The sequence below is a fragment of the Silene latifolia genome, chromosome 1 (assembly GCF_048544455.1).
Source record: "Silene latifolia isolate original U9 population chromosome 1, ASM4854445v1, whole genome shotgun sequence".
Taxonomy (NCBI): domain Eukaryota; kingdom Viridiplantae; phylum Streptophyta; class Magnoliopsida; order Caryophyllales; family Caryophyllaceae; genus Silene; species Silene latifolia.
Window position 1 is genome coordinate 94,797,826 of NC_133526.1, and position 27,077 is coordinate 94,824,902.

Consider the following 27,077-nt stretch of genomic DNA (forward strand, 5'->3'; position numbering starts at 1 on the left):
TGTGTCCGAACGGAGAAATCGAACACTACTTGATATGGTTCGATCCATGATGAGTCACACGGTTTTACCTGATTCATTATGGGGTTTTGCTCTTTTGTTAGCCGCTCTAATACTTAACCGAAGTCCGTCTAAAGCTGTTGACAAGACTCCATATGAACTATGGAAGGGAACGGTCCCTAACTTGTCCTTTATACGGGTTTGGGGCTGCGAGGCTTATGTCAAGTGGAGACACGAGGATAAGCTCGGCCCGCGATCGGTCAAGACATACTTTATAGGTTATCCTAAAGGAACACGTGGTCATTACTTCTATTCGCCAACCGAACAACGAGTATTTGTTGCGGCTAGTGCGACATTCTTAGAGAAGGAATTTCTCGAGAATGCAAAGAGTGATAGAACCTTCGACCTGTCGGAGATTCCAGAACCAAACACCGAGCAACCATTGGAGGAACCTGTTCCTTCAATCCCGGCTGCGGTGAATATTCCTGAGGAACCTAGGAGGTCGGGAAGAGTCTTTATTCCTCCGGATAGATACATTGGTATGGTCGAGGAACATGACATAGATGACGTTCTACTCTTAACGAGTAGTGAACCCGCAACCTATAAAGGTGCCATGACTAGTTCTGACTCAAAGCTATGGCTTGAGGCCATGCAATCCGAGATGGACTCCATGTATGAGAACAACGTATGGGATCTTGTTGACTTACCTGCTAAGGTTCGTCCCCTTCAATGCAAATGGCTTTACAAGATAAAGCATTCTGTGGAAGGTCAACAAGATATCTACAAAGCACGACTAGTTGCTAAAGGTTTCACCCAAGTGCCAGGTTTGCACTACGATGAGATTTTTGCACTCGTAGTCATGCTGCGTTCCATTCGGATTATCTTAGCGATCGCCGCTTTTCATGACTATGAAATTTGGCAAATGGATGTGAAAACCGCCTTCTTAAACGGCTTTTTGGAGGAAGAGTTGTACATGGTACAACCCGAAGGTTTCATTGATCCAAAGACATCCTAAGAAAGTGTGCAAACTTAAGCGTTCCATTTATGGACTTAAGCAAGCATCAAGGAGTTGGAATCATCGCTTCGACCAAGTGATAAAAGACAATGGATTTACTCGATCGGTCGAGGAACCATGTCTATATATCAAGTCGAGTGGGAGCAAGATTGTCTTCCTAATATTGTATGTTGACGACATACTCCTGATTGGGAATGACATACCTCTCTTAACTTCGGTGAAAGTATGGTTGAAAAACCATTTCCAGATGAAAGATCTGGGAGAGGCACAAAGAATTCTAGGCATCCGTATCTATCGAGATAGAGCACGACGGATGTTCTCTCTCAGTCAGGAGTCTTACATAGACAAAGTCCTAGAGAGATTCAGTATGACTAACTCCAAGAAGGGGTTCCTTCCTATGGCTCCAGGGGTGCATTTGAGCCAGTCTCAGGCACCAGAGACACCGGAAGAGAAAGAGCGCATGACACGGATTCCTTATGCTTCGGCTATAGGATCAATCATGTATGCCATGATATGCACACGTCCAGACGTGGCATATGCATTGAGTATGACAAGTCGATTCCAACAAAGATCCAGGTGAACCACATTGGCTGGCTGTCAAGAACATTCTTAAGTACCTACGGAGGACTAAAGATTGGGCATTGACTTATGGAGGCTCTCAAACACTATGCGCAACCTATTCGCGAGATGCTAGCTTCCAAACGGATCGAGATGACTCGAAATCTCGATGCGGATTCGTTTTTACTCTTAATGGCGCTATGATCAGCTGGAAGAGTTCGAAACAAACTCTGTTACAGAGATTCTACGATCGAGTCCGAGTACTATGCCGCGTCTGAAGCTACAAAGGAAGCGATATGGATGCGTCAATTCTTACATGGGCTCTCTGTAGTGCCTAGTTCGAATGACCCGATCACCATCTATTGCGACAATAGTGGTGCCATCTTCCAAGCTAAGGAGCCAAAGTCTAGCAACAAATCTAGACATGTACAACGGAAAGCTCATCTAATCCGGGATTACGTAGAGCAAAAGGAAGTAGTGATAGAAAAGATTGCTACGAATGATAACATAGCAGATCCTCTCACTAAACCATTACGACAAGATAAGCATGAAGGGCATGTTAATTCCATGGGAATTAAACGTGTTCCTAAGTTGTAGTACTCTTTTATGGATTAGATTCATTCTCTTTTGTACTCTATACGACATCATCGTTTTGATATTTTTTATATATATTTTGTTTTTCATGTGGAATTGTACGACAATTTTGAACACCACAAAGTGAACTGAACAAACATCATATCTTTTTAGTCCTTAATTGCCCACATGAGCTGATAACTCGGCAATTATTTTGTGACGTTGGTTGATGGTGGGTTCAACGAGCCATAAGTCAACCGGTTGACCGACCAATCACGAGGCGATTTATACGGATATTTCGTAGGACACAATTGTGACATCGACGTGGAGTCCTAAATGTTTTATAACATTCGTTGCCCGGTCGTGGATAGGACTTCCATGGTGATCCTTAGAGTCGAATCTCTTGACTATCGACTGTCTCTTGAGACTAAGGCATTTTGGGTGACTTTGGTTTCTTTCTCACGGTCATCCGTAACAGGGGGCCAAGTAGATTTTTTCTGGGTCATTTCATGCCGTGCTTAGATCGGAAGGAGTCGAGTTGAAGGAAATATTCAGCCTTTATCGTACTCGATATTTCTCGGGGCCACTCGAGGAGTCAGAATCGAAATGCATGGCCATGCTCGGATACGGATTCGTTTTATCAGTTAAGTTACTCTCTAGTCGGGGAAACCACTCTTGATACAGATCGATTGTAAAATACGACCTTTGTGGATCCAGATCTGCAAATTGTTTTACATTGAATGGGAGAAATTTTAAATGAATATGAGAATCGGTTATCGCACATACACTTGTTCGGACAAGTGGGAGTTTGTTAGAGCTTGTGTCCTCCAGTTAGTGCGGATAACGTCATTGCACATACACTTGTACGGACAAGTGGGAGCTTGTTGGGGTTGGTGTCCTTAACAGTTAGTGCAAGGACTTATAAACCTCTAAAAGGATCAAAGGGCATACTTTGGTATTATTATCAGTTGATCCACGTTTATCAATAACGGTTGGCTTGCTAGATAAGTTTGACGTTATTGTCATACAGATGGCGGTGATCAACTGGTCCCTAAAAGTCACACCTATAGGATACGTTCGAGAGATGTGACGGTATGAAAATACTGTCATGTAGATGCCAAAATTGACTAACCAGTTAGTCCGAGTTATTTGACTAGTAATTAGTCAAATATGTGATGTTGAGATATTATATTTAATACAGATTAAATATCATGGGCTAAGGCGAATTAACCAGTTAATTCGTAAAATTAAATATAAATGATTTATATTTAATTAAATGTATATTGAATATAACTATACAATACTGTTTTTTGTCGGACACGTATTAATAATTTAGCTAACCCGTATTATTAGCTGATGCCTTAATTTCCGATAACCGATAACAGTTTATAATCAGACCGCGTCATATACATTTAGCCATTAGGGTTCGGACTACGAGTCAAATAGAAGAGGAAATGGAAAAGCCCATTTCCTCCCCATGGACTCGGCTTGGCCGAATTAGGAGAACAAAAAGGAGAGCCTCCTCCTTGATCCAGACCTAATCGTCATTAGTAAAAAAGAATTAGGGTTTCAGAGATTAATTTTCTCTCTGAAACTGAGATCTCTCATCTCGAAAAACTCACATCAGTTCTCCCAATATTGCAAGGCAATCGGAGAACACCATCTAGCACAAGGGTATATCTCGGACAGGGTCTTGGGTGCAACTATTAGGAGGGAATCTGGTTTGATTTCTGTTCTTTACGCCGTGCATCAAAGGACCTGAGGTTATTTCTTGTTCCTTATCGTTTCACTTGTATTTATGTTTTATGACAATAATCACATGTTTAAATTTACGTTATAGTCCTAAATTTAAAGGGTAGTATACGGATATTAACCCACAATCTGTCACAATTAGTGAAGCGGTGATAGTTTCTTGTTACTTAAATGTTGCATCCGCCCTATTACTATCTAATTATCGGAGTTACATCTTCTCATACATTTGTCCATACCCTATTAACATGCTTTATCGACGGCGGCTAGTTATTCCGGTGGTTTGTGTATGATTTCGAATTTAACAAGGATATGCTTAGCGAGTAATGTCCATAACAAATAATATGGTTTTTATTTTATGTTATGATGCAAGTAATAGGTAATGTGTGTTGTAATTTTTGGTGGTGAACTTCGGGGACGAAGTTCCTTTTTAGAGGGGAAGAGTAATGTCGCAAAGTAAAAAGGTTGACTTCGAAATTATGTTTTTGTTTGTTTATAATGTTTTGTTGTTTAATTACAAAATTTTCTAGTACTTTGATCACATTGCTTACATGAAGTGTAAGTGGTTACTTTAGTTCATTAAAGTGAATGTGATGGTATGTTTTAAAGGACGGTCATGAAGAGATAGTTATGGTGCAATGGATCGTAATTGAATCGTGTGGTTAAGTAACATGGTGGTATTAGTTGTGCAACATGAAGTTGATATGAGACATGTTTCGAGTTGATAGTTGTTATCATATGATGAGTGATCGTTGTTCGTGCTTCTCATTACAAGGTTGATGTTTTATATAACATATAGAGTAACAGTTGATGATGATAATGTGTGTATGATAGGAGTAAGAGTCGTTACGAATAGACCGTTAGATAGTGATGATGATGACATGGGGGATGGTATTTCCGGGGAGTAATGACTCGAGTAGGAAGAATGGTGAGGTCGTGTTGTTCCGTGTCTTGTGTGTTGAGATAGGTGAGTTGAACTACGGAGACGAAGTTCTTTTAAGGGGGGAAGACTGTAATACCCGCCCTTTTAGAGACCCTTTGACCAGCGTTGACTGACCCTGGGTGCGGGAATAGTCTTAGAAATGCATGCCAAACTATCTTGAGTTACGTGTTAGGAGTGGTACTCGATAGAGTAGAGGCTACTCGATCGAGTAGCGAGGTTACTCGATCGAGTAGGGGGTCACTCGATCGAGTATGTTGGGTACTCGTTCGAGTATCGAGTTTTCAGCGAGGGTTTTTAATCGCGTTTTGTTAAATCCGCAATTCATTTCCGCCTCATTCTTCCCATCCATCAGTCGCCTCTTTCCCTTCCCTTCACCATAAAACCTCCATGGAAGCCTTTTTAAAGATCCTTGTGTCTTAGGAGAGCGTCACTTGAGTCGGGTAGCGGTCTTTTGCCGGGTTTCTCCTTATAGGTATGTCATAATCATCATCACTATCCTCATCTTTGCAATTAGGGTTTGCTTGGTAGTAATAGATGATCGTGTTGTGCTTATAGGCTTTGCTTGGTTGCTGGTTATGGCATGTGTTGGCATGGATTGGTTGCAGTTGCTTAAAGGTAGGTTCGCCTACTCAGTTTCTGTAGATGGTCTAGTGTGTCGGATGTTGTGGTTGTATTGTGGTTGTTGTATTTTATCGTATTCGTAGTGTGACGGTTCTGATTGTGATTGTGATTGTTTGTCTCTGGTTCTCGAGATGCGTTCTCGGCTGAGTGGAGTCACTTGCGGGAGTGGCTTCACACCCTAGTTTTGCCATCCGTGGAACCCGCCACGGGAGGGGATGTGCACATTAATGGGACAGGGTTATCGCTCGGTATGATGAGCGGGGCTTAGGTGGAAACGGCTGCGGTCCCCTACTGGCAGGACTGGTCCAGTGGACAGTCGGTGACGGAGATTGTTTAGAGTGGGTGCGTTTGTGTGTGTGACTGATTGTGTTGAGTTGTATTGATAGTTGTTGTTGATATTGTTGTATCTCATCTCAGTACTGACCTTGTATGGTTGTCTCGTTTGTTTATGTGTCTGCCGTGATCCCTTATGGCGAGCAGTCTGTCTTAGCAGGTGTTGATATGGTTGATAGCTGGAGTTCGGGCAGGGATGAGTCTTCACGAGATTTGATAGTTATAGCGAGTAGTCTTTGAGTTGTATCTTTGTATCATCAGTTGGTTTTAAATCACTTGTAAACTAACATAATAGTTCTTTTATCGACATTTGATTATTACTTCCTCGGGCAACCGCGATGGTAACGCCCTTATATGCTAAGGAAGGCCTAGTTAAGACTCCTCTGAATATGGGGGTGTTACAGTACACTAGACTCTACTTGTTATCAAAAGTGATACCTCTTCAGGTGAAGTATGTTCCATGGTTTGTGTATGATTTGACCGTCCATGGTCATCAATATGTACACCCCATGTGTGGACACGGGGGGCCCACGGGGTGCTTGGGAAACAAGCGTTTGCATTTGTGGAGTCGCCACCAATTTTTATGGGAAATTGGAACCGTTCGAATACCTCGCGTCATGTCAAGACACAAAGTAGTGGCATGAACACTAAGAACTCGTTACCCTTAGCATTCTATGTCTAGAATGACTCTCGTGGATGCCAATGAACACGGATGTTCACAGAGATCTGGAGTAAGGGGTGAGGGTACGTATTAGGAAGTCCTTTTACTGAACACCTAATCCCGCCCGCCTCGATAGCGGCCTCTACTAATGATTAGGGAAGATCGTTTGCACTCGATATGTTGTCGACTATATGCATGCAATGCAACATCCAACATTTTGATCCTAGCGTGTGAGAATTAACTAAGTCAGTTACAATGATTTAATCAAACATTAACGTTTAGAATTAATTACATGTGTAAACAAGTAAACAAATCATACAAAATAACATAATAAATAAAATGCGATAATTAAAATTACAATAAATTACAATGATTTAATTGATTTACTGTAGATACCTCATTTCTGCACCTCCCGCAAACCACCCGGTGATGATTGGGCCGCATGTTTGGTACGCGGAACGATTTGTGACAGTTCGTAAGTTTATCGTCAAGTGATCGCTCAAACATTTATGTCTACCTCTTAATTGTCATCTACGCGCCGATGCGGTCGTTTTGACAGTAATTAGAGTACATTTGGAGTCCGAGTCGGAATGTTCTGGAATGTTCCGGATATTTCTATTCCATATTTTATAAATCTTTTAGTCTTTGGTAAACTATTTCCCGTAATATTCACACAAAATATTAAGGAAAACCAAATTATTCCGTTATTCCATAAACTAAACACGGAAATCTTTCTTCCGCAGGAGGAAACCACTTGGGAATAGACGCAGCAAGTGCTGCGCCTCTTCCAAGAGACGCAGTGCCTGCTGCGCCTCTTCCCAAGTCCTTTTCTGCGTATTTTTTCGTATCTTTTTATATCTTTTCGAGATTCACTTCCAAAGTCTCTCCGAAAACCCTACTTCCTCCAAGTGATTAGTATATATAGAGACCTTCGGTCTCACATATTTCTCACGCGAGTGTCCGCCCTTCTCCTCCCTTTGCATTCTAGACCACGTTCTTACTTTTTGGCGTCTACGTGCTTGAACTTTCGACCACGTAAGCTCGGATCCTTCTGAGTACCAGTCCCGTTTTGCCTTGACCTAGTTTATTAGTTACGTTTTTAATTAAATATTATTCGTATTATCGCCTAAATTCTGTTCGTTAATTCATTCATTTATTCTTTTCCAAATTATCCGTTTTAGATGTATTTTCGACATAAATCATTAAACCCAATGTAATTATTGTAATTTTCTTTATTGTAATTTTCCTTTATTGTATTTTTATTGTATTTCTTTATTATCACTTGTATGCTTCACATGTAATTGAACTTAAATCCCGACTTTGACATTAATTGTATGATTAAATTACTTGTTCACCGACTTAGTTAATTCTCACATGTTAGGATTAAAACGTTGGATGTTGCATTGCATGCATATAATCGGCAATATATCGAGTATAGATAATTTCCCTAATCATTAGTATAGGCCGCTATTGAGGCGGGCGGGATTAGGTGTTCGATCAAAAGAGCTTCCTAATACGTACCCTCACCCCTTACTCCAGATCTCTGTGAACATCCGTGTTCATTGGCATCCACGAGAGTAATTCTAGACATAGAATGCTAAGGGTAACGAGTTCTTGGTGTTCATGTCACTACTCTGTGTCTTGACATGGCACGAGGTATTCGAACGGTTTCCAATTTTCCAAAATAAATTGGTGGCGACTCCACAAATGCAAACGCTTGTTCTCCCAAGCGCCCCCATGGGTCCATTGTCCACAGTTTGGCGACTCTGCTGGGGATAATACACTTACGTGTAGCCAAAAGGGTGAAACTTGAACAAGGTTAGGGAATAGTTTGTACAAGACAATTGTCGGTTTTCATAACTCGGTCTTCCTAGATCGTTTATTCGGCCTTTTTAGGCCCAACCCCACCCACTCGACCAATCGTCCCGTCTAAACGGTCCTAATTCTTATTTGGGCCTAAGGATGGATAGCGATTGACGTCATCCATACCATGGTGCTTACTCTTGTTTGTATCAAGGACTTTCACTACTTGAGAAAATGGACTAGGAATCGACCTTACTCTTGTTTGGTAAGAGCCTCTCCACAGACTTCGGGTTTGATTGTTCGGTATGGCAACCCACCCTTTAAACCAAAATCCATTTAAAATGCACTCAGCATCCCGTTATAATGCTTGTATATTGTTTGTACCATACGTGATCACCCTTTTCTAAACAAAACCATGACGATTTTTGTAAAATTCAAAATCCTTCTTTAATATGTAAAATTTCGAACTTGGGCCTAATAATATTAGCGCAAAACAAGCCGGAACTCTGTCCAAATTGTCGAGTCAAAATTCGGGCCTCAAAACCTCACTTCGAGTCCACTCCTACAACTACATTAAAGTTGACTAGGACCAACATTCTTCAAATTTTGTCATTTCCTCAAAGCTCACTGACACAAGTGGCACACTCCCACTTCACGAGTCAAAACATTTCTTTTCAAGTAAGTGTTCTAGAGTGGTCGATCGTGTTTTGATTCATCGTCAATCTCTTATTCAGTTTCCAAGATGCCTGGAATAAGCGACGTGAACTTCAATCAACTCCAGGATAGTAATGATCAAATCATAACCGCGCTAGCTCGTCTCCAAGTTATTCAAGACCAAGTGTATGATCGCCTTGACACCATTGAGGGCCGAATATATGCAGTGCAAACGAGGATGCCTCCTCGAGAAAGTGAAATCGTTGATGACTTCGTGAATGACTTCGGAGACGAAAACTCTCCCATGGGTATGACTGCAGCTGAGAAACGACTCCAATACTTAGAGAAGAAATTGATTTATCTTAAAGGGGATGACATTTATAAGGAGAATAATCGCAAGTATGAGGCCGTGAGTTCCAAGTTGCCAACCAACTTCAACATGACGGATATCCCTAAATTCAAGGGGCATGAAAACCCTTTGAACCATATCCGTGCCTTCAAGGATTACATGTCTATCAAGGGCATTAAACCCCAGATGTTTTTAAGGATCTTTCCTTCATCTCTGGACACCATCCCAAAACAATGGTTCTATTCGCTAGATCACAAGAAAATCGCTACTTGGGACGATGCCGCAATCGAGTTTGCTAAACAATATGCGGATAATGCTGAAATCCAAGTCAACATGCGCACTTTAGAGGTTCTTACCCAAAATGACAAAGAGGGTTTCACCGATTTCCTAAGTCGGTGGAGGAAGACTAGTACTCAACTTGTTGAACGTTCGGATGAGGCTACCCTTGTGGAGAAATTCGTGGACAACCTAAAGCCCATCTATGCAAATCATTTGAGGTATCAAAACATCAAGACTTTTAAAGATTTGACCGTACTAGGGACAAGGATCGAAGATGACATTCGTAAAGGGCTCTTGTCCAAAACGATTGGTCGTGGATATCAAGGCTCAACAAGTCGTTCTTACGGCTCTACTAGCAAGACTGATGAAGTTAACCTCCTTGAGCCATCTAAGAAGAGTACCCCTCCAAGGAAATTCATAAATCTAGGGGACACATATTCCAACGCTCTGAAAAGATTGATAAAACTCGGGAAACTTCAACCCATAGGCGCTACGCTTGAACCAGAAAAGAAATCCAAGTTCTGGGATGAGAATTCGTACTGCGAATACCATAGAGGTAAGGGACATGATACAGAAAAATGCTACAAATTGAAAAATGTACTTCAAGACATGATTGAAGACGGTCGCCTACCAATACCACCTGGAGGTAAGCCTAACAACACTAAGAATCCTCTTGGAGTTCTAGTGATTACAAATGAAGAATCTACCATAGATTGTGCACATCTCGTTTCCCCAGTCGAAGATGAAGTTCATGCAATAGAAAATGAAGGGAACTACTCCACCATTTCCCCAACCATCACTGATTTCATCGCATGGGCAAAAAGTGTGGATAGACAAGTCTTGGAACTAGAGAGTGCAGTGGCAACCTTACGTGGCCCCAACGCCACACCTAGAAAATGTGCACCACTAGTTTTCTTTCGAAACACTACAATGCAAGAAGTAGTAGCCATGGTTGATGAACTAGTCGACCAGATTATCCAATTAGAAGCTGAAATCATAAGAATGAGGGAACTTGCTACTATCAATGGAATATGGGCCGACGATGACGAAGATCTGTATCTCACTAAACACTACTTAGTCAAAATCAGTGAGGAAATAGTCCAGAATTGTGAAGATCAAGATGTAGATCACCTTACTCGTTCGGGGCGCCCATACCAAAATACTTCTCAAAATGGTCCCATAGCAAACGGTCCAACCAATGTAATCGCACCAAATAACAATGAAGAAGGCTCTACCGGCCATCTACTAAAGCAACTACAAAAGACAAAGGCTGATCTTTCAGTCTGGCAACTAGTGTCAAGCTCATTCCCACATCGCCAAGCTTTGCTGCAAGCTTTGGCCAAACTAAATGTGGCACATAACTCCACACCCGACGACGTGGTCAACTTGGTCTTCCAAGAATCACCAAAGCTCAGTAATCCTATTACTTTCTCGGATGAGGATTTGCCACCCTTCGGTGCTAGTCATAACTTGGCTCTTTATATCACCGTCATTTGCTTAAAGAAGAATGTGCCAATGACCTGAGTAGATGATGGCTCAGCGGTCAACGTCATACCCTTGAAAACGGCATATAAATTGGGCATGAAAGAATCAGATTGGACTCCTACCAATCAAGGTGTTCGCGCATATGATGGTACACGACGAAAGGTGGTGGAACTTGTTGACCTAACCATAGCCACATGGCCAATTGAACGAAAGGTCAATTTTCAAATAGTGGACATCGAGGCATCCTTCAACATACTTCTGAGAAGACCCTGGATTCACGCTTCTAAAGCGATAACATCCACACTCCACCAGAAAATCAAAATCCCATTAAATGACAAGGTGGTGACGATCACTTCGTCGCCCATCAAGGCAATCATCGAAAAGAAGTCAAGCAATCAAGTCCTTACAGATCCAGTACATGAACTTGGGGCTTTCACATCATAAACGTCATAGAAAGCGAGTTGGCACCATTATACTTCAATCCCTACTCTAACCTAGTGGTCAACCACATACTCAAAACCCAGGATACTTCCCGGGAATGCCTTTGAATCTTATCCAAAGGAGCACCATTGCTCCCTACAAGGAGGGTAATTCACAAAGAATACCCCTTGGATTAGGATACAAACCCACCAAAGAGAAAGTTCTCGAGATGCTCGCTCAAATTCAAAACCGTAAGAATGTGGGAATTCAAATGCGACCCTATCTCCCTACCCTAAATGGATACTTCGTTAGGGAAGGAAGTCAAGAATTCTTTCATGGATTTCCCGAACCTTGGCATTATCTTGAAAGGAAGCTAGCCGGAATCGAGATCTTTCACGATTGCTACTTCATTCCTCCAGAAACGGTTCCTACCGTCAAGACTCGTTAAGCACCTTGCCTAGACGAACAAGCTGTGAGTCTACTATTTGGAGAAGATCGATTTGTTAGAGCTGCGCAGGATGAGATCATTACTATGATACTTCAAGATGATCACTTCAACCCTACCGCATTAATCACAGAAATCAACACCAATCAGCAGAAAGGATGGAGAAAATCGATGAAGTGGACAAACAACCAAGGAAGACTCTTCAAGCTCACTACTGGAGAAAGAGATATGTTCAAACGAGAACCAGAAGACGATGAATTCGAGTCAGAGTCAGAGTCGGAGTCAGAGTCGGAGTCTAGAGAAGTTCCTAGAGAGTCTCCTCCTGTCGTCGTTCCCACTCCCCTCGTTTCTCCTAGCCTAGTATCGAATAGCAACATTAATTCGGGAAATGTCCCAACCGCCGTCCCTTTACCTCCACTGACCACAGATCAGATGGCTTCTTTGTTTCAACTTTTCTCAAATCTTAATATGAATAAATCAGGTTCTGCTTACTCTTCGTGTTATCTTGAATGCAATTCTGTTTACGATGATGATGAGAATGACCCAGACCCTGACTCAATCAAGATACCTCCCTACATAGCCAAAGAAATACTACAAGAGGGGGAAGGGGGACCCGTGATAGAAGATACTGAACCCATCAACGTAGGAACTGAACTAGAACCCCAAGAACTTAGGATAGCGACAACCCTGAGCCCCAACGAAAGGGCCAATTTCATAGACCTCCTACACGAATTCAAAGACGTTTTCGCTTGGTCCTACAAAGATATGCCAGGGATCGACATGGAGATTGCAAAGCATAGAATCCCAATCAAACCAGGGTTTAAACCCGTGAAACAGAAGCTTCGAAGAATGAGGACAGAATGGGCTCTCAAAATCAAAGAAGAAGTCGATAAACAATTCAAAGCCGGTTTCATCAAAGTTTCCGAGTACTCAGACTTGGTAGCTAACATAGTACCCGTACCCAAAAAGGATGGGAGAATCCGTGTTTGTGTTTACTTTAGAGACTTAAACAAAGCAAGCCCTAAGGATGACTTTTCTCTACCACATATGGACATATTAGTGGATAATACAGCAGATCACGCGTTGCTATCCTTCGTGGATGGATACGCGGGATATAACCAAATCAAGATGGCCTTAGAGGACATGCATAAGACCGCCTTTGTCACTCAATGGGGAACCTATTGTTACACGGTCATGCCGTTTGGGTTAATCAATGCCGGAGCTACATACCAACGCACCGCAACTACGCTCTTACATGACATGATGCATAAAGAAGTTGAGGTATACGTAGATGACATGATTGTCAAGTCCAAGGAAAGAGAGGGACATATTGCGAACCTTTGCAAATTCTTCTCGAGGCTACGGAAGTACAACATGAGGCTCAATCCTCAGAAATGCGCATTCGGAGTGACATCTGGCAAACTCCTGGGATACGTGGTTAGCCAACGAGGTATAGAAATAGACCCTTCAAAGATCAAAGCTTTAATCGAAATGCCACAACCTCAAACAGAGAAAGAAGTTGGGGGATTCCTAGGCAAGGTACAGTACATAAGTCGATTCATATCGAAACTCACCATGATCTGCGAACCCATATTCAAGAAGTTAAAGAAAACAGATCACACCATGTGGGATGATGACTGTCAGAAGGCTTTCGACCAGATCAAGGAAATACTAGCCAAACCGCCAGTGCTCATGCCACCTCAACGGGATAAACCTCTTGGTTTATATCTCACGGTAACTGAAACGGCCATGGGCGCCATGCTAGCTCAAACCGTAGGAAAAGAAGAAAGAGCCATCGACTACCTTAGTAAGAAGTTCTTGGAGTACGAGTGCAAATACACACCACTCGAGAAGACATGCCTCGCTCTTGTGTGGGCAACGAAGAAGCTACGCCACTACATGCTTAGCTACTCCGTCAAAATATTCTCCAAAATGGATCCTGTCAAATACCTCTTCGAAAAACCCGTTCTCAATAGACGTCTAGCGAGATGGACTTTGATGCTCTCTGAGTTCGATCTCAAGTATGTGCCTTTGAAAGTCATAAAGGGGCGCGCCGTTGCCGAATTCTTCGCAGAGAATCCCATCAATGATACACAAACGATAGACACGTGGTCATTCCCGGATGAGGATATACTCCAAACAGATGTAGACTCCTGGGACCTCTATTTTGATGGAGCATCGAACTTAAGAGGATTTGGAATAGGAGTGTTGCTCATTTCTCCTGAAGGCGAGCATACACCAATCTCTGTCAAACTCGACTTCGAGGTGACAAATAACGCTGCAGAATACGAAGCCTGTCTCATTGGATTGCAAGCGGCAGTAAGTTTAGGCATCAAGAATCTTCGAGTACATGGGGATTCCTCTTTGATCATCAATCAAGTTACGGGATCTTGGAAAATCCGAAGCGAAAGCCTGGCACCTTATCAAGCCAGAATAGACCAAGTAGCCCAATTCTTCGATCAAGTAACCTACTTACATCTACCTCGAGAAGAAAATCAATTTGCGGATGCTCTTGCAAAACTCGCATCTTTGATTAACATGCTGGATAGTATGGTAGAAATGCCTTTATGCATCGAACGGCGATCAGAGCCAGCTTATGTGCACAAAATCACCGATGAAGAGGAAATTACGGAGGAGCCTTGGTTCCAAGCAATCCTAAACTTCAAACTCAACGGCACCTATCCACCAGAAATGGACAGAAGGGGACAACGCGCCATCCGTTTACTAGCTTCCCAATACGTCCTTATACAAGGAGAGTTATACAAAAGAACACCTCTTGGTGTAATCCTACGTTGTCTTGATCATTCACAGGCACGAAAAGTGATGGAAGAAGTCCATGATGGAGAATGTGGCCCTCACATGAGTGGACCTATGATGGCAAAGAAAATCACACGTTTAGGATATTATTGGACCACGATGGAATCGGATTGCATCAAATATGTGAGACATTGCCATAATTGCCAAATCTCCGGGAATGTGCAACATGTTCCTCCCTCATTGCTTTACACCATGACATCTCCCTGGCCATTTTCTGCTTGGGGAATAGACATCATCGGCAAGATCACTCCAGCTGGAATAGGAGGTCACTGTTTCATCCTAGTAGCAATCGATTATTTCACCAAATAGGTGGAAGCGGCTTCCTACACCAGTCTTATAGCCAAGACACTACTACAGATACAAGCTATAACAACGGTCAAAAACCGTTGTTATATAAAAAAGCGGACGTTGTTAAAGCGTCCGTTGTAAAAGGTTTTAACAACGGTTGGTTTTCTTAAGGAAACTGTTGTGAAAAATATTAACAACGGTTTTAAGTATAAAAACCCGTTGTGGAAAGTGTGACTTAATTTTGGGGGGAAAGTTATAACAACGGGTTGTTTGTAAATAACCGTTGTTGTTTGTTCTTAAAAAATAAAAAAAAAATTAAATTAAATATTACTAGCTATAAATATTAAAGCATCCTTTACTAACATATTAAAGCATCCTTTACTAACATTCATTAATTGAAACAACATGGCAATGAACCCTAATTTTATCAACAATGAAGAATGGCTTACACAAACGATTGAAGATGATGGGAAGGTTCTCGCCGGGCTTCCCGCCGATCAACACCCATTAATCAAAGCATCCCTTGAACTTCAACGGAATTATTGGATTAAGAGGCGTGAAGCAGTCCGGCTTGTCAACAAAGCCTCATCATCATCATCATCATCATCTTCATACCCTCGTCGGCCTGTTACTCGCAACTTGGCTGCAGCCAGAGATATGTTGAGTTGTACTCTTCCAACCTTATCTCCACATGCTAGTCGTGTCCTTGCATATATTCAATCTGTTATTGCAAAATATGAAGCCAATGACCCGGAAGTTAGCGGTATACCAGAGTGGCGTGATTGGTGGCAGGTTGAGAAGCGCTTTTTACGCTTAACCGGGGTTGTTCCGGCTTATTATACATCTTTTGATTTCTGATAATTGCTGTAATGTATTTGGTTTAAAATTAAATGAAATGATCATTTTGAAAGTGTTGAGTTATGCTTGTTTGATTTGCTTCCATTTTTTCAACTCCATAGATCTATCAGTCATCATCAAGATCTGATTATGGCACAACTTCCTAACATATATGGCACAACTTCCTAAAATATATATTAATTAAAAAACAACTCAACCCACACATTAGTATAAATACAATGCATTATCTCAACTAACATGCATTTCCATTATCTCAATATATTCTCCAAACCCTAACTGCTAAAACAAACTTCAAATAAATTAACCCTCTCCTTAATCTTTCAAAACAAACTCCAAACTCCAACAAAATGAATGATATATCATCCTTAAGACTCTTACTATGCTCGATCCGTACTGAAGGACGCCAAAGAAGATGGAAATGAAATAATTAGAAACACATACATGGAAATGAAATAATTAGCAGATGCTGAACGGAACCTAATGGTCGATAAAAACACATACATTGAAATGAAATAATTAGAAAAATAAAATAATGACGATGAAACAAACCTGATAATTACAGAACGTACGTAAAGAGACGATGAAATCAACAGTGACGGCGAGAAGATAAAGCGACGATGAGAAAGAGAGAAAGAGACGATGAGAAAGTGTGTGTTTTGTGTTTGTGTTTGGTCACTGCTTTGGGTTTGTGTTTGTGTATTAAGGTTTGTGTTTTGTGGCTGCAGCAGACTTGTGTTTGTGTGGTTTATAGTATGGAAGGTATTGACAACGGTTATTAAACAACAACCGTTGTGAAATATGTTTTAACAACGGTTGTAGAAAACACCCGTTGTTAAATAAGTTTTAACAACGGGTTTCAAAAATAACCGTTGTGATTACTTTTCACTAACTTTGCGCCAATTTTGCGCCAAATTATTAACAACGGTTGTTCATGTGTGACCCGTTGTTAAAACGAATAACAACGGTTTTTATAACCATACCCGTTGTAATTGATTTTAGTAAAATTCGCGCCATACATTCTACAACGTCTATTGTGATTTTTGTGAATATTCGTTGTTAAAGGGGCGTTGTAGTTGCCTGGATTTATAGTAGTGAGAATGTGGCAAAGTTCATACAAACCAATATCATCTGTCGATATGGTTGCCCACATGAGATCATCAGTGACAATGGATCACATTTCCAAGCTGAGACTGAACAATTGCTAGCCAAGTACTAAATCAAGCATCATCACTCCTCGCTATATAGACCCCAAACCAATGGCGCGGTAGAGGCAGCGAACAAAAACGTTGTCACAATTCTCAAGAAAATGATTGACAACTATAGAGATTGGCCGAGCAAGATACCCATTGCTTTATGGGGATACCGTACATCCGTTAGGACACCCACTAGGGCTACTCCTTTCTATTTTACCTACGGCATGGAGGCCGTACAACCAGTCGAGCAAGAAATACCATCCTTGCGTATTTTACTCGAAAGTCAAATACCCGAAGCCGATTGGAAAAGGGACAGATACGAAGAACTCATCCTCCTGGATGAACGAAGGTTACGTGCATTACATAATGTGCAGACATATCAGGCGCGTATCAAACGAGCCTTCAACAAAAGGGTTAAGCTAAGAAACATCAAAGAAGGAGATTTGGTCCTCAAATCCATTAGGGCTCTTTTACCTGTCAATTCACGAGGAAAATTCAAACCCATTTGGGCCGGGCCATTCCTAGTCAAGTCCATACTTCCAGGGGGTGCGGTTAGGATCACAGACCTAGACGGGAACGAATTTACCAACCCAACAAACCTTGACCAATTAAAACGTTATTATGCCTAGAATAGGAGCAAAAATGCGCCTCGCGTAACCTCACGTGTCGCTCTTGTGGCACGAAATAAACGGCCCCTGGCCAGGCTGAATCACGCTAATGTCATCTTGCTCTTGCATTTTGACAATTTGTCATTCTCATATCATCAAATAAACTAAATTGCATTTTCAGAGTAAGTAAAGCACATGCTTATTTTCTAAAGTTCATTACAAGCTCTTGCTTAGAACAATTATTCTTTTACATTTACTCAAACTACGCGCAAGGGTTTGATTTCATTTTTTAATGAATACGTAGGCAATCCTTCACAGGATACAACCCACTTAATCGCTTTAAATGTAAATAGAAGGACATTTCCAAATGCATTTGAAATTCGACAAGAATAATGAAAAGAAAACCACAACGGTTTCATAACCAATTAACCTCTTTTATTTCATTTCATAATAATAATACGTTACATAATAAAATCATAATAAAAATAAATAGGCTAGGATTCTAAAAACCCCACCTTCTTATTACAATAATAATAATAATAAATAATAATAAAAGACATAGGCTACTCTTCCATTTTCCCTTTACCTTTGTCATTTTTATCATACTTCTTGTCGCGACCTCGAGCCGGACGCTCCTGCGCCACTTCCGACCTAATCACCAATGGTCTCTCTCGTGGTCTCGCTTTGCCATTCTTGCCAACCACCATCTCGACGGCAGAAGAAGTCTTCGGTTTCTTCGAAGGATGAACAACTCGAAACCCGGCTTCTTCCTCTCCCTCGGTCAGGTGCTTCTCCTTCTCCTTTTCCACCTCGTGAATCTTGTAGTCAACTGGTTCACGCTTCCTCAGTCTCTCGCGCTCCTCCGGAGTGGCAGCCTTCCTCCACCGCATATAGGAATCTGACACCCATAGAGCACTGACAGAAGAATTCAAGAACCAAATGTTCCTCTGAGCCCATTTGATGGCCCACTCCCTTCGACTCTCCGTAGTAAGCGCCACGGCAGTCTGCGGGACAGTGTCAAGCTTCGGGATCATCTGCTTCAATCCAACCTGCCTCATCAACCTCTTCGGGAAGATGCATATCATAAACTCCAAGCCGGGAATGCGAACAGCTCGGGTAGAATCTAGGGAAGATACTCCAGTGACAGATTTGAGGTGCCACCATGGTACGATCCATCTAATTAAGGGGCCATCTTCACTTTTCAACTTGTTTTCCCAGTAGTTGCACACACGAGTGAAGTCCACCATGTAAAGTCTGGTCCTCATTGCAATCGAACGAGCATGGTAAGAAGGAACATTAGCTGGGGGCTCGATCAATCGAAGACGCTCCATAAGTCAGACCTACCAAAAGCTGGTGTTAGCGGAAAAAAAAAAAAACGAAAAAACGAAAAAAAAAAAAAAAAAAAAAAAAAAACGAAAAAAGAAGGAAAAAAAAAACAAAACGAAAAAAAAAAACGAAAAAAAAAACGAAAAAGAAGAAAAATAAAGAAAAGTACTCTTTTACCTGCAAAATAATGGGACTTCCCAAATACGGTAGGTCGCGGTTGGCTTTCCTGTTATCCAAGCCCAATAGGATCTCTCCTAAACACAGACAAGCTGAGCTCCTGCGCAGCTCCATTTGCTCAATCAGGCTCAAAAGATGAGGGTCGCCCCTCATGTCCTCGTCAACATGCCCTTGAAGGACATATACATGCAGTAGGCAAAACCCAAATGCCCTTTGCCTTGCAATATAAGAAACAGTAGGATCAGCCTTATTGATGAAGCGATCGATGAAATCCAACATTCGCACTCCTTTAGAGGTCACAAGACGGTCAACATCAACTCTGGCCAATCCAAGCAAGTCTCTAAACTTATTCTTATACCCTTGAGAAGTGGAGGGAATAGAAGGCAAATGTTCCAGATCCCAACCACCAATCGCAGCAATCTCCTCAGGAAATGGGCAAATGTCTCCTCCAGGAAAGGCAAATACGTGATGATTAGGGTCCCAATAGTCAAGACAAGCATCGAGAAACGGTTTGACTACCTTGATCAATTTCAAGCTCAAAAGTGCTCCAAAATTATAAGCACCCATGTCATACTTCTCCATGCTAGAAAACTCATTTGTCCACTCTTTTAGATGAATTTCAAGAGTATTCATGATGTAGGCTTATTTTGGGAGTTTTTGTGTAATAAGACGAAGAAAGACGGAAAAATTATGTGAATAAAACCTCCTTCGACGTCTCTATTTATACTAAAAGTTGTTTCCTAAAATCCGTCGGAACGGACGCACTGGGGAACAGGCGCAGCAGGTGCTGCGCCTCTTCGAAGAGACGCAGCTCTTGCTGCGCCTCTTCTTCAACTCTTTTTCTGTGATTTTCCGCGTTGGATCTTTCCTAAATTCCTCAACGAATAATTTCCTATTCATACGGGTTATTATTTTGGTAAATGCGTCAGGTTACCATATTTCGTGTTTCCTAAATCCGCGGGCAGGCATCTCGAGATGATATCGACATTTCCGTCATTTTGGCACACTTATACATTTCTTTTTAATTTTCTTTTTTCGGGAATCATTTCACCAATTTAATTTAATTTATTCTTTTTTTACATTTTGATATTTAATTATATCATTTTTTCGAACTTTACATTTCTCTTTTGCTTTTTTCCTTTTGGGGAGAATTATTTCACTCTCCATTTCAAACTTATATGTTTTTCTTTTTTTTCTTTTTTTAAGGGGTAACCCTCCCTTCCGTCCGGTCATTTCCGACCTTCCGACCAAATTTTTTGCATTTTTGCCATTTCCGACCAAATTTTTGCATTTTCATTTCTGGTCATACCTTTTTGCATTTTCGAGTCATTGTTTGGCGCTAATTTAGGCCATATGTACAAATATATGATTCTGTGTGATTTCTGTGTAAATTTCGGCAGCATGACGGTGTAAACCGTCATCTACCAAACCTGTTCAAAGCTAACCTGCAGGTACAAACAAAACAACCCAGCAGCAAAGGCACTCAGGCTATCATATATACAACCAAAAAAGGGATATGTACACCAAACTGGGGGCTCGAGCCCCGAAATAAAATCCAAATGTCCGAAAATGTATAAATGTACAAAAATACAGCCAAAAACAAGAAACAACAAGAAAGCTACTGCTCGTCGCCATCTAGCTCAGCAACTCTCGCCTCGAGAGCAGCAACCTCGGCGTCACGAACCTCGAGCTCCCTCAGCAGGCGAGCCGTCTCCTCTCGGGACTGGGCAAGCTCTCGCTCCAGCTCTCGCTCCCTCTGCAAACGACAAAACTGGCTCATGTCAATCATTTCAAGCATAAAGGGAAAACTCAAAAATTAGAAAACGGAAGGTTCATAACTGACGTCCTCGGCCACCAGCAAGTTCCTCGACGGCGATAGCCCGCAGCCGGTTGGCTACCCTCCACAAAGCCACGAACCGGGATGGCGCAACCTGCATTTCAAAAGGAAAATGTTTAACAATTGAACAAACTTGAGCAAATGTGTTCTTACACGAAAACTGTACAGGTTAGAAGACTCACCCTCCGAATCAGATGCTGCCAATCATCCAAGCCAGCATCTCTCACCGCCATGTCAAAGTCACGTAGCTCGGAGATCGTCGTTATCCCCGTCGTGTCGGTGTACTCAAGGGTCTCGGGGTACTCTGGGGGCTCGATGCCCGCCGCCTCGACCTCCTGCAAGATCAGATCACTTTCGTTAACCGATGATCCTTCATCGTATGCTCAAACAATCAAAATGAAAGAGGGAAAAGCACTTATCACAACCGGCCAGTACGCCAACCTCCCGTAGAGGAACGCCGAGTAGTCCTCACCAGGAAGGAGGAGGGCGTAGCCACCAACGCCAGCCAAGTCAGTCTCCTTCTCAGCCTTAGAAGGCTCCCTAAACATCGTCCGAAGAGGATCGATGGGAACCGTCAAGACATCCCGAGAGCACTGCCGAGCCAAGCGCTCGCCCAACTACCACACAGGACCCATCGACGTCCTCAACAGCAGCCGGCTCGAACTCCTAGGTCGAAGGACCTCAGCCATGAAAGGAGGAGCGCCAGCGTACTCCTCCCAAGGCCTAGGCACCCACTAGAAAAGCAAACGAAGGGTCATTCTTATGATCAGTTCTAAAAGAAAGAGAAAGTAAAGACAGACAAATACTTACGCCGTGCAACTGAAGAGCGTTCACCTCTCGCCGACAGACATCGTGGCAGGAACGCCGACTCCTCGTGCGGCACATCACCCAATCCCTCACAACGGGATAGGCCTTCTCCACCGGCTCCGTCCTCTTGGGCGCGAGGCCCGGAAAGTAGGAGTACACCCACGCCTGTAAATTAAGATAATCAGCAACGATCTTTCATGGTTTGACAAAAAAAAAGAGATGATCTTTCATGAGAAGAAGTGAAGGTTCATACCTCCAACAACAGTCCAGGGCCGACAGCAGCAGGAGAAGTCCCCTTCTCCATCAACTCCGGACGAACCATGGCCCTTATGAAGCGGATGAGGACCGAAAAACCAGCAGTGACCCAGTCTCAACGGCCTAGGGAGCTTAGGTCAGCAAGGAAGGGAAGAAGCTTCGTCGAAAGCCTCTCGCCCTTGTCTCCGAGATAAATCGAAGACAAAAACCACCAGAGCCACAAGCGGACTCTCTGCTCTGCAGTGCAGGGAGGAGGAGCCGTCTCCCTCCCCTCGATCACCACCAACGATGGGGTCTTCCCCGCGAAGTAGTCCCGCACGTAAGAACTAGGCACCAAGCCAGGTACCGTAGCCGCCTTCGGTGCCAAGTTCCAGCCGATCAACCTCCTGGCCTCCGCCGAGTCAACCCTCATGGCCGTCTCTGGCCACTCCACCACCTCAGCACCACACGGTAGACCAGAAATCATGTCGTAATCCTCCAATGTGACCCCCACCTCACCAAAAGGCATGTGAAACGTAGAGGTCATGTCCCAAAACCGGTCCAAGAACGCTCGGACGAGACTGAGATTAGCCTGAAGCTTCCTCCTCGCAATATCCCTCCAGGCCTGCACCAAGGCGCCGAACGCTCCCCACTCGATCATGGTCCACTCCTCAGCCGACAGCTTCTCGTAGCACCCCATCGACGTCGTGTAGCCCGAGAACGACCTGATGTTCCCGGCCTCCTATGTTGATTTGAAACAAAAGCTATCTTTAGCTCAAATGAAGAAGAAAAGGAGTGACAAACAGAAATGAAAGAATATAAATGAAGAGTGATGAATCCTATTTACCAAGCTCTTCACCGTCCTGTAGGATAGGTCACCCTCCGCAGCCCAAAGCAGGTGCCTACTGTCTCAGGTCTCAGCCCACGCAGGTGCTTCCCTCAGCTGGCGACCACCTCGTCCAATGTTGGCCCGTCTCGGGGCCTCCTCCTCCTCAGCTTCCCTTCATACGAATTTTCAGAAATTCGTTATGAGTTCGTTATTTTTGTGGGCCCATCCTTGGTGCGCCTCTTCCTTGATGCTATATCACGTATTTGGTCCGTTTGACGTATGTTCTTCACCCGGATCCACATCTTCCAAGCCAACAGCAAATTATCGCCTTATTTTTTACCCAAGACCTAGCTTGTCACAACGAGCATTCCTTCTTTGACAGGTGTTTCGACACGCCTTTATTCTGTTCCCCCAGCGAGAGTACACGGATAGACTTTCCCTCTCGAGACATGGAGATCAACATCGACCTCGAATTCTTCCGAAGTTTGTTTGAAGCTGAACACAAGCACATTTCTCCCAGCGGTTCCAGACTGTGTCCTGCTGTCTTTCCCAAAATCATCGTTTTATTCCCCAGGAGAACCTTCATATCTTTTAGGTAACTCTTTTCAGGATAAACCCTTCAGATCTTTCAGAAACTTACCTTAATCTTTCAGGCAACCCTTTAGATAACCTTTGGGATAATTCTCCCTTCAGATAATCCTTTATTTCTTCAGACATTTCAGGATAGTCCTTTCAGTATCCTTTCAGATAACCCCTTTTCAATTAAGCCCCCTTTCAGTCCTTTAGAGAGAGTTGTCCTTCAGCCTTTCCTTTAGTGAGAGATAGCCTTCAGAGTTAGCCTTCAGAAGTGTTAAGAAGTTTCTTCAGAATCCCTGTGACCCCTAATGCCTTCAGACACCAAGTTATCTTCGGACCAAAGAATTTCGCCGAAGCGTCTTGATCCCCGTTACACCCGGGGTATCTCGGTATGGTCTCTTCTTATGGCAAGCGAGCCTCCTTACGTAGTCTAATGGACTTTAAACGACCCTCCCGATAGTCGACGGACTCTAAAATGTTCCCGACGACAGGTCCTTGGTTCAGACCCCTTGAACCGCCTCGCGTCGCCATAGTCGTCAGGTTGTAATCTTCGATTGACCTGATGGCTATACTTTGACTTTCGCCTTGTCCAAGCCTCAGTCTAAGTGGGGGCTCTGAAGATACCTCATTTCTGCACCTCCCGCAAACCACTCGGTGATGATTGGGCCGCATGTTTGGTACGCAGAACGATTTGTGACAGTTCGTAAGTTTATCATCAAGTGATCGCTCAAACATTTATGTCTACCTCTTAATTGTCATCTACGCGCCGATGCGGTCGTTTTGACAGTAACTAGAGTACATTTGGAGTCTGGGCCTAAACCGTCTTCATTTTCTGACAACCATTAAAATGCCGAGTCGGAATGTTCTGGAATGTTTCGGATATTTCTATTCCATATTTTATAAATCTTTTAGTCTTTGGTAAACAATTTCCCGTAATATTCACACAAAATATTAAGGAAAACCAAATTATTCCGTTATTCCATAAACTAAACACGGAAATCTTTCTTCCGCAGGAGGAAACCACTTGGGAATAGACGCAGCAAGTGCTGCGCCTCTTCCAAGAGACGCAGTGCGTGCTGCGCCTCTTCCCAAGTCCTTTTCTGCGTATTTTTTCGTATCTTTTCGAGATTCACTTCCAAAGTCTCTCCGAAAACCCTACTTCCTCCACGTGATTAGTATAAATAGAGACCTTCGGTCTCACATATTTCTCACGCGAGTGTCCGCCCTTCTCTTCTCCCTTTGCATTCTAGACCACGTTCTTACTTTTTGGCGTCTACGTGCTTGAACTTTCGACCACGTAAGCTCGGATCCTTCTGAGTACCAGTCCCCTTTTGCCTTGACCTAGTTTATTAGTTACGTATTTAATTAACTATTATTCGTATTATCGCCTAAATTCTGTTCATTAATTCATTCATTTATTCTTTTCCAAATTATCCGTTTTAGATGTATTTTCGACATAAATCATTAAACCCAATGTAATTATTGTAATTTTTTTTATTGTAATTTTCCTTTATTGTATTTTTATTGTATTTCTTTATTATCACTTGTATGCCTTCACATGTAATTGAACTTAAATCCCGACTTTGACATTAATTGTATGATTAAATTACTTGTTCACCGACTTAGTTAATTCTCACATGTTAGGATTAAAACGTTGGATGTTGCATTGCATGCATATAATCGGCAATATATCGAGTATAGATAATTTCCCTAATCATTAGTAGAGGCCGCTATCGAGGCGGGCGGGATTAGGTGTTCGATCAAAAGAGCTTCCTAATACGTACCCTCACCCCTTACTCCAGATCTCTGTGAACATCCGTGTTCATTGGCATCCACGAGAGTAATTCTAGACATAGAATGCTAAGGGTAACGAGTTCTTGGTGTTCATGTCACTACTTTGTGTCTTGACATGGCACGAGGTATTCGAACGGTTTCCAATTTTCCACAATAAATTGGTGGCGACTCCACAAATGCAAACGCTTGTTCTCCCAAGCGCCCCCGTGGGCCCATTGTCCACATTTACGTCAAAAATATGTTTAAGACGGACAATTTGAGAAAAATAAGGGAAAATAAATTAGGTTAGAAAATATGGACAGATTAAGGGTGATACTACGATTAATAGTCAATTAATACGTAATTAAGGATTAAGGTCAAAACAAGAAAGGAAGTTCAGAGACAGAATTCAACCCGGAACAGGCGCAGCAATGCTACGTCTCTTGGAAGAGGCGCAGTGGTCACTGCGTCTGTTCCTGAGGTGAGTTCTGGCTGTGAAGTCAGAACTGCATGTTGTTAATGTTCGTTGGTGTATTTAATGGATGATTATTGATATTTGACTCGGATGAAAGTGATTTAGCGTATTATTAACATATGAAATCGTCATAAAAGCGATCAAAACAACTTAAAACGGATTAAGACGAATTAAAACGGATTAAAGACGGGTTATAAACTAACTAAAACTAATTAGGTTACTTACGAAAACGGAAACGAGCTAGACAAACTGGAAATAAACGGTAAAAATATGTACAAAAGACGAATTCCAAAAACTTGATATGAACGAATCGAGTTCCTAAAAATCCGGGTTTGATTTAATGGCGAAAACCCGTAAAAATTGATTATAAAGGATTTAAGTCGGAATTAAAGCAGGATATTTATTAAGAAAATGTATCAAAATTATTATGTATGAAGAAAAGAGAAGAAAATAAGAAAAGGAAGCAAAAGAGGACGAATTAACAGAGAAACGAGGAAGAAGAAGAAAAGCAGGAACTGCGGCAGCCTTTGGAAGAGGCGCAGCAGATGCTGCGACTCTTCGAAGAGGCGCAGCAGTTGCTGCGTTTCTTCTCGACGTCTGTCCATTGTCAATCCGTGAAAACAGTTTAATAAAAGGGTTTTAGAAATCGGTTTTAAGCATACTTTTGACGTAAATCTTATATCTAATTGGTACAAAAATAAAATACAATAATAAAAGATGGGATTTACACCCTCAGACTTACATGTTTGACGAAACGAGATTATCTAAGTTAACGTTTTAGGGATTGCTCGACTCGAATGTATGATGAAAGTGCCCTCGTAAGAGGATTTAGATTAAATTGATTGATTAATTGATGTGTAGTTGGTCAAATTGTTCGGTCATGCAACGTGACCGGTACTAAGAATGATCTGAGCTTACGTGGTCGATTGATCAAGCACGTAGACGTTAAAAGCTTAGAGCACGGTCTTAGAATGCAAAGGGAGAAGAGAAGGGCGGATACTCTCGTGAAAAATAAGTGGAACGAAGGTCCCTATTTATACTAGAAAATACGGAGAGTTATGGAATGACTCAAACTTTGGAAACAAATCACGGAAAAATATGAAAACATGCAGAAAAGAGCTGGGGAGGAGGCGCAGCAGCTGTTGCGGTCCTTCGAAGAGGCGCAGCAGGTGCTGCGTCCTTTCCCCAGAGGTTTCCTCCTGCGGAAGAAAGAATTCCGCGTTTCTTTTATGGAATTGTTGTGGATCTCAACTTCCTTATTCCCTAAAATAAGATTTTCGGGATATATTTTACCAAAAGGATATAAAATTTAATTATGGAATAAAAATATCCGGAATATTATAGGACATTCCGACTCAGCATTTTAAACGGTTTATTAGAAAATGAAGCGGTTT